General features: G+C 29.0%; 1 long non-coding RNA gene across 3 annotated transcripts; it reads right to left on the bottom strand.

Annotated features, from left to right (window-relative positions):
* Positions 1 to 3,764: 3,764 nt before the first annotated feature.
* On the bottom strand, positions 3,765 to 8,953 carry LOC128295525 (uncharacterized). Of its 3 annotated transcripts, XR_008286009.1 has the most exons (4): positions 8,653 to 8,953; positions 8,418 to 8,523; positions 5,889 to 5,975; positions 3,765 to 4,114 (listed from the first exon to the last, which is right to left on the bottom strand). It is a non-coding gene; the product is annotated as an uncharacterized LOC128295525 (long non-coding RNA). The 3 variants fall into 3 exon arrangements; XR_008286011.1 differs by lacking the exons at positions 3,765 to 4,114; positions 5,889 to 5,975 and adding an exon at positions 6,779 to 7,221 and having other exon boundaries at positions 8,653 to 8,951; XR_008286010.1 differs by lacking the exons at positions 3,765 to 4,114; positions 5,889 to 5,975 and adding an exon at positions 6,779 to 7,224 and having other exon boundaries at positions 8,653 to 8,950.
* Positions 8,954 to 9,632: the final 679 nt, after the last annotated feature.

Consider the following 9,632-nt stretch of genomic DNA (forward strand, 5'->3'; position numbering starts at 1 on the left):
TTTAAATAAAATTCAAAATATAAGAACTTTTGGAAATTTTGACTAATGGAGCCAATAACATCTGTGAATTAATGAGCCTTTAACCTTAATTTAATATTTGTCCTTTTAATTCCAAATAGATAAGCTCTGTTGAGGAAAAATAAAATTACGTATTGGGATACGTAAAAATATCCGTAGGCCCAAAAGGACCCCCAACTGATCTGAACATTTCGTGTTGCCCACGACATGCGAGTGCACCCCAAGCCAAGCGGGATTGGATTTGCACCCCTTACGTACGAGGGAGAGCATTAGTTTAGTCATTCAATAACTACTAAGTTGGTTCATATATATAAACATATGCCATACTTGATATCTAACTAATGTGGGACTAAGCTTTTCATTTTCTTTAACATAATTCACAAGTGGCTTACCTTGAGCACCAATTTCTCATTCATCACTCAACCATTTTGAGCATATGATATACCGTTGTAAATGTCTTATGTGATAGAATATAAAATCATAATTTTATGATTCAAATCTCCACCTTGACTAATCGAGAATATGCTTCAAAATTTCCAAAAATTTATTTTTTTCTAACAGATATTAGACCAGTCAATCTAGTTAGTTACTAACCAGGTCACTTTACAAACCAACTAGCATAGTATTCAGACAAATTTGACGTACTATACATTTGATGATAACTGTCACCAGGCTTATACTTCGCTTGAAATATAATTCTCTTAGATAAAAGAATAATCTAAAACCTTTATTTACTCAACGGAGGGTACTACACGCCACGTTTCAATTTTCCAGAAGACTCAACATGGCGGATTACACTACGTCAAATAGATAATTTCACTACTACACGCCTTATTCTTCGATTTGCAAAACTTGAGGTGTGATAACTTCGTCCTCAAGATAGAAAAGAAGCAATAGTTAGTCTCTCATTTTTCTTAATACTATAAAAATCAAAGTAGGGTTTCACTTGTAAAACCCGACAATCAGGATTGGGTCTAACTACCCAGGATTGGGTTTCACTTGTAAGAATTAGATACTGATGAAAACTCTTATTTAAGAGAACTTCTATTTAGAATTGATGGTGGGCAACCCTTTTTGAGTAGTCAAAGCTACAAGATGACCCAAAACCTCTTGAAGCATTTGCTTCTGAATAGACATTGTAACGTCCCCCTACCCGAGACCGTTGCCGGAGTCAAGCAGGAGACATTACAAAACTTATCATAGCACTTAAACAGTTTTCGTAGTAAACTATCCATCTGCGTCACGGTCGCTAAAAAAATCATATCTCGAGTTACGAAACTCGAAATCCAATTCCGTAAATTTTCCCTGAAACTAGACTCATATATCTACTTACTAATTTTTTTCTAGAATTTTTGGTCAGGCCAATTAGTACAGTTTATTAGAAGAAGTCTCCCCTGTTTCAGGGTTCGGCTACTCTGACCCTTGTGCACTACGAATCAAATTTCTTCCTGTACAGAAATCCAATGACTATGCCATTTGTTTCAATTAAAAATAGACTCAATAAGGAATCCATAAAAATAAAGTTTGAGTCCTAATTCTTAATACACAATTTATGGTGAATTTCTAAAGTCAGAACAGGGAATCCAGAAATTGTTCTAACCCTATTTCACCAAAACGTAAATATCGCATAAAATACAACTCTTTTACCTATTTTGTTTCTTCCATATAAAAATAGATTCATTAAGCTTCAATTACATATTTTATTCATCATCTTCACTTTATACTATTTTTGGTATATTTTCAAAGTTGGACTCTTTATTCTTGTCCAAATCTGTTTTAGTATAAAATGTTGATAACTAAGTTTATAACATCTTCATTTCTTCTCTCTACAACATTTACCAACAATTCCTCTTATTACTCTTCACTAACATATCAAAACATACCATACTTAAGGTTTTGGTAACATTTACAAAACATACCAAAATATCATTTAACAACTTAGATACTTTCAAAATAACCAAAAGACATCCTAGGTACAATGCCATTTTCTAAAAGATAGAAACTTCACCAATTTGAGTTTGGGGATCGGCTTGTATCTTTGAGTCCTTATACTTTCGTACCTAGCTGCTGCATGCGGAAACAAACCGTCTGCTGAGAATACTCTCATGGTATTTCTATAAACAATAGCTTAATCAACTTTAAAACATGGTAATTCAAAACACATTATTGCTATTATTCAATATCAATCAGTACTTTAATAACCTTTACTTTATTTACCCTTATTAACATAACTCGGACATCGACGGATACACGGATCCAACCCACACTCGGGATAAGCACATAGTGCTTCATCGAATAAATCCGAACTTTAACATTATAGTACACAAAGTACTTCATCGGAACAAATCCGGAACTTTAACAGTAGTTGACACATAGTGTCTCATCGACTCAATGTCGGAATATCCCAATACTTCCAATTCCTATGACATTTCAACTATATCCGACTAGCCCGACACTTGTTAATAGGGTATTCAAAATCACATTCATTTCAATATGGTAAAATACTTACCTCATTCACATTTTCATACAATATAAATATCAAATATAGCAATAACGATTAAGCTCGGTTTATAGAAATACAAACCACTATTTATCGAATTTAATCGATATCTTCGTTCACTTTCTCTTTTCCTTCTTTGATGACGTATCCGATGCTACGTTTGCTACTAACAATCATACAATTAAAAATCATCAATATATTAATTCATAAAACACATTTTCACTTTCTACCAAACTTTTACAAAAATTCCAATTTCGTCCTTTTCCATTACTAATCTTTTTTCTTTAACTTAAGCTTCATATTCTCTTTTAATCAACTCATTAACAATTTCTAACTCATAAAAATTCATTATAAAACATAAATTTTGAGCTCTATTCAACTTAATCCCTATTTAAACCTAACTTAGAATTCTTTTAATAAATCACTCAATTTTCACTTCTAACTTCAATTCCTATCAATTTAACCCATAAAATCTCAATTTATTCAACTAAATCAATATCTAAAATTTTCTATTTTTCTTCATTTTAACCTCATACATGTAGAACTTTGAATTAGACATCCATAAACATAAAAATCATAAGAAAATGAGCTAAAACAACTTACCAATTAAACTTTAGGGCCTTAATCCTCAAATTTCCTTTTCTATTTCTTTCTTTCTTTCTTTCTTTCTTTCTCACGTTTGCTCTCTGTAACTCTTTCTATGTTTCTTTACTCATTATTCTTTATTCATTATACTATATTATATTATTATTAACCTATTATAAATATAAAATTAACATGTGTAATAGCTATAACATAAAATATCTTATAGCTATTACACATATATACCAACTATTACACATGTTATATCATACATTCACACACATGGCACTTAGGGTCTAATTGCTAGATTAGTCCCTTTTACTTCTTTAATCTATAATTAAACTTTTATTCCTTATGCAATTTAATCTTTTAAACTAAATTCAAGCTACTTCACTTAATTAAACACTAAATAACCATTCAACTATAATTCATAAATATTTCTAATAAATATTCATGAATAAATTTCACGGAAACAGTACTCAAGACTCAATTTCCGATACCGTAACTTTCGGTTCATTACAGACATCAAAGAATTTAGTGTATCAATTTCATTACACTACTAAGATTGAGGTTCTTGCATAGAATTGACAGTTTCATCGAGCACCTTGAGACAAGTTCCATCCACCATATTTGCAAATGGCTTAATGAAAGCACCAATGCACCATTTTCTTCTACAAGTTTAAGAGAAGAAACAACAAGAAAAAGAGAAGAACAACAACCTTATTTCTGATAATTCCTTACAAACTAGTAATTGCAAAAAAGTCTAAGAAAAACAGAGAAATTGAGATAAAAAAAAATAAGAAGAAGAAGAAAACAATTTCTAGATAATGCCTAACCAACTCTACCCTTTCTCCTTCTATATATATTGAATGCTCTTCCTTCAAAACTGATTCTATTATATTTGCTACAGTGGCTCCCATCACAAGTCCTCATACTTTGTAGAAGGGATTCTCATACATGCATTTCTTGGTTTAATTTTTCCTTCATCATGTGTCATGTGTACTTCTAACTCACCTTCAAAATCATTCACAATAGATTAAATTAAAATTTCATTTACCAATAGAAAAATAGGTTAAACAAAATTATATTGAAAAAAAATAATTATTTTCTTAAATATTAACCATTTGTTTCTTAAAATAATAGTTAATGGTATTTGATTGTCAAATTAATTTTTGACTTAATTTTTTGAACACTGTTGTCTTTAACAACTTACAAATTACAAATGTGATAAAAGATGATACCTTAAATAGGTCAAAACAATCAAACGATGTAGGGATAAATATCAAATTTATACATGAATTTTAGTCCAATGTGCAATTTGATACATGAATTTCAATTTGGTGCATTTGTACACATGGAACTTGAATTGTGATTCATATGTATACATGAAACTTTGATTTTCATTCAATTATTCAAAAATTTTGTTAGTGATTTATGAAAATTGAATTAAATCAAAATTTTACTTATAAAATCACACAAAATCAAAGTTCATATATAGTTTTGATATCTATCCCAACGATACAAAACACAAATTAAAGTTTGAAGTTTGAACTATTAATTATTACTCTTCTTTACGAGGATTAAGAGGTCTATGAAGATTAACTTTTTTGAAGATCTGTGATTGTCCCACTTAACAATATCACCTCTGATGTTCAAACCCATGTTCTCGCTTTGAAAGTGCAATATGTTTTATTATCGGTACTTATATATTTATTTATAATTTTTTTCTTGGTATTGATAAAGGAATTTCTTCTTTGTTTTTGGACTAAAATTAGAAATTTACAAAATCTATAGGGAAAAGAAGAATCTAATTCTAAATCCCCCGTATGATCTTCTTTTCCTTATACATACATATATACATGTATTGTTGAAAAATGATATTGGAATTTATCTTTGTTTAATTTCATTATGTATTTTCCAAGAAAAAAAGGTGACTGTTGTAAATAGAAAAAAGGAAAAAGGGTAAACGTAGCATCATCATAAATGTTGTTTTCGTGAGTTGATTTAGTTGCTGGAAAATGATACTGCTGACGACCTTATCTCTTCGACAAAACATGTGATTTTCTTTCTCAAATGTGGCCGTAGCTGCTCTAAGCTTTCATATTATGACTTATGTGGCTTCAAAAATACCCTCTTTTATCTATTTTGAATTTTATTTTTTTAATAATTTCATTATAAACTCTTATCATATATATATATATATATATATATCTATTACAATGTTTAGAACTAAACATCGTTCCTCCTCAACTCATAAATAAGATGATAATGTGTTTCAGTATACTTAAACTCACGTCTTTTTTATTAACAATAATATTCATGCCAATTAAATTAAGACTCAATCAACATTTACTTTAAATTTAAATTTAACAGAAATAAAAAATATTAAATTTAATCAAATATATATTAGATCCACATGTGAACTAAGCCCAAATTATATTAATTTTTTATGATTATTTTCATGTTTTTTTTAAAGTCCACTGTTGAGTTGTGAAGCTTACAAATTGACTTTTCAGAAAATGATTGATTATCATTATTTTAGGGTAAATTACACACTTAAGGTCATTAAACTATTAATAAATTTATATTTTAGTTATTTAATTTTAAAAGTTATAAAATAGTCACTTTCAAATGTTTTCATTTAAGTTACTAAACTATTTTAAAATTTTTATTTAAGTAATTGGGTTGTTAAGGTTTTTTTTTTTTTAAGTTTGACCAACAATCTTTAAGTATCTATTCAACAATCAGTACGGTAGATCAGTACTCATTGATTAGTAGAAGAACATACCTTAGATCCAAGTCGATCTGATGATTAGTGTCGAAGGTAAAAAAAAAGTTATTTAGATTTTAGTTCGCAGATTTGTGACAATCAAATCTGTTTCATGAAAAAAAATTGAATTATAAATAAAAAAAGAAATGAAAACTTCTGATCAATGTAGATGGTGCAAACAGAGAAAACCATACAATAATAATTTTAACAGCTTAGTGACTTAAAGATTACGGTTTGAAGATGAGTTCTTTTTCTTAAAGATTAAATATATGCTATCATTATACCCAACACTTAATGATACAAATTTAGTTCTCTTACAGTATTTAAAATTATATACTATTAATTAATACATTAAATATAAAATAATTACAATAATAATAATTATTATTATAGATGCCATTGTTGCCTTAAAAAAATTACAGGTGGCATTGTTAAACACAAAACACAGGTGGAGTGGGGCCTTTAGAACTAACCTACCACGGCCACCTGTAGAAGGCTTGGGACGTTGACTTTAATTTTCTATTCTAATAACTAACTTTTAAAAAAATAAATTTAAAGCTATTTTGTTTATTACAAAATAAAGATAAAGTTAACAATGTTCTTTGCTGAAAAAAATCAACGTTCTGACAAATTATATATATATAAAAGGTTGGACTTAGGTTCTGTTTATTTGCCACTAAAATATTTTTTGAAAATAATTTTAAAAATAATTTATTTTTTAAAAATAATTTACTTTTCGGTATTTGGACGAATTTATATAAAAGTTTAACAAATTTCCTAAAATATTTTTAGAAAAGCTGTTTTTACATATATTAATTAATAAATTTATATTTTAAATTATTTTTACATATATTGTAATAATTTATTTATAAATAAATAAATCAAATTAAATATATAATAATACTCAATTATTAAGCTAAAATATTAACCGTCATAAATTGAAATTAACCAAAGTTGGGAGAGTAACACAATGATTGGAGAGTAAAATGTTAAATTGTTTAAAACATATCAAAAACTAGAACTGGTTCAACCATTACCACCCTACAATAAAAAATGGGTCAAAAGTGGAACAATATATTATACAAATTACATATATATATATATATATATATAGTTCAAATTAACTACGACAAGAGAAGCTATTGTATCAATGGACTTCATTTTTTTTTCTTATTGTCCTTTTCTTTATCTGTATAAACCCCTCGAAGAAGAACTAGCAATGGAGGCCTCATGAATTGCAGTCAAAATTTGGTATATATAAATGGGGAACACGATACAGACGAGGGAAAAAGGGGGCTGATCAAGTGCTGCTTTGTTTTTACGAGCAGATATTAGCTTTGGCAATAATAGGCTGCTGAAAGAGTAAAATGATTGACGATATTTCAAAAGAGTTTGATAGCAAGAAAATAAAAAGTTATTGTGTTTTAGCTGCTATTAGTTCCTAATTCCCTTGTTAGCAAAAATTTCACAAGTCTTATACACGATTCACTACTTACGTAACTATATGCCACTTTTAGCTAGCTGCCAATGACCAATTAAAAGCAAGACGTTCACAATATAGAATGCAGAAATGGGCTAGGGCTGCAACACACACACACAAAGAAAGTTTATTCCAGTTCACTGCTACAACTATTTTTAAAGTATAAGAGCAATCATTTTCAACTTCCATAAAAGTGGATATTCCAAAAGCTGCAAAGAAAACCCATAAATAAAGTCTAACAAGAAAAGAAAACCGAAGATTCAAGGGTGATGATGATGATTATGACGGAGAACAAAGCAAACCCACCTGATCCTTATAAAGATTATCGTTGAATATGTCTTCAAGAGACCATTGAAACACAATATCAATGAAACCCATATATTTTCTAAGATATTAAGCAACACCTAACACGTTTATTTCATCATGCTTTGAACAACAATAAACAACCATAAGGCAGTATATTAAATCAGCAAATCCCTCGACAGCCAGAAATTTCATCAAAATTCCATCACTTATACTAGCATAAAGATCCAACAAAACAACCAAGGAAGAAAATGTAAAGAACTCGCTACCATTTATTTAATTAAGTAAATAACATATATAATTGTTGCATTTTTAGCAAGTTTAAAACATCTTTAAACAGGGAAATTAAATGCTGAAAGTCCAGCATTTGGACAGAGACCAAGGTTTGGCATTTAACCTCCCATAATTTCCCATTATTTCAACCAGTAGCAGTCTATCTCCTCGAAAAATTTAAGCATATTCAGTTCAGCAATTTCATACTTAAAATTGAGCATTCTTAACAACTGTTATCAATAATTAACTTAACATTTTTTTAAAGTATAAAAAAAGCTTAATAATGCAAATCCCAAAAACAAACAGAGCATTAGAGTTCATTTGACAAACTAGCTAAAAAAAATGGTTAAATTTTAGCACACAAATAATTTTTCTATGAACTAGATCAGATCTGTGATGCAAAATTAAGCAAAAATTCCAAAAAAAATCATATTAAAGAAAACTTAAACAGATCAAAAGTAGAGAAGAAAAAGAAATGAATAAAAGCGTACTTTGAAAGAAGGTAGCTTTAAGCGTTATTGATAGCCAATCTTACAGTACGGATGAAGAAGGGGTGAATAAAAGAGTACTTAAACAAGTCCTCCTGGATGAGCCAATCTGCAATCATAATTACAACTTAAAAAAGCAAAAAAGAAGAAGAAGAAGAAGAAGATTCTTAAATAGAAAAACTTACAGAATGGATGAAGAAGGGAACATATGAAGAACGGAAGAAGGAGAAAGTCTTACCGGTTTTTGGAAAATCTTACAAAACGGATGAAGAACGGATGGGAGGAAGATTTTCCGGAAAATGTCTTACCTATTAAAAATCTGTAAGACATTTTCCCTAAAAAAACTCATATAATTTACCTTGTTTTGGAAATCTTTTACTCATGTAATTTATTTTCAAGCAACCAAACACCGTAAAATCAAGAAAATGTTTTCGGATAATCAAATCCTTGCAAACAAACGCACCCTTAAAATCACTCCTGATGCATGTGTATTTTTTTCACTTTGGCCCTTAATTTTTTTCCCATTTTCACTTATGGTGTTGCAAAAAAATTCAAATAAGGGTGAGTGACGTTCAACATTTTTGTCCAATGTGAGATGCCACCTAAAATGATGATATCATCAACAATTTGAAATTTTATATTAAAATTATAAAACATTCCATAAAGTTTAGAAAATTTTCAAAAATAGAAAATTCGAAAAGGTGTAGAAAATTGTAAAATTATTAGATATTATAAATTTTACTAAAATTGAAATTTTAAATAATAAAAAATTCAAAGTTTTTAGAAAATATCAAAATCATTTTACAAGTATATAATTTATAAAAAAAATGGAAAAAAGATTATAAAAACTATGAGACATCGAGCTCAGTAGCTCTTCTTTCACCTCTTTGAATCAATCATTTGCTTTAACCATTATCTCCGACTTAGACCCTCGCAATTCTCTTGACCCGACATAATCTTTATTCGATTTAGGCCTCATTGCCATTCCTAACCTTAGCATAGCTTAGAAACTTGTTATATTGTCGATCACTATGATATTTAGTAGTCTAAGGTTGGTCTCTGACACTATCGAGCTTGGATTATGGGTCATTGGCAGAGTTCTTGTAACACCCCTACCTGTATCCATTGTCGGAATATGTACGAGGCATTACCAGAGTTTACTGAACATTTTCAGATAATTCTGAGTCATTTATTATTCATATTTTGAAAATAATCATG

This window comes from Gossypium arboreum, chromosome 7 (assembly GCF_025698485.1).
Source record: "Gossypium arboreum isolate Shixiya-1 chromosome 7, ASM2569848v2, whole genome shotgun sequence".
Lineage (NCBI taxonomy): Eukaryota > Viridiplantae > Streptophyta > Magnoliopsida > Malvales > Malvaceae > Gossypium > Gossypium arboreum.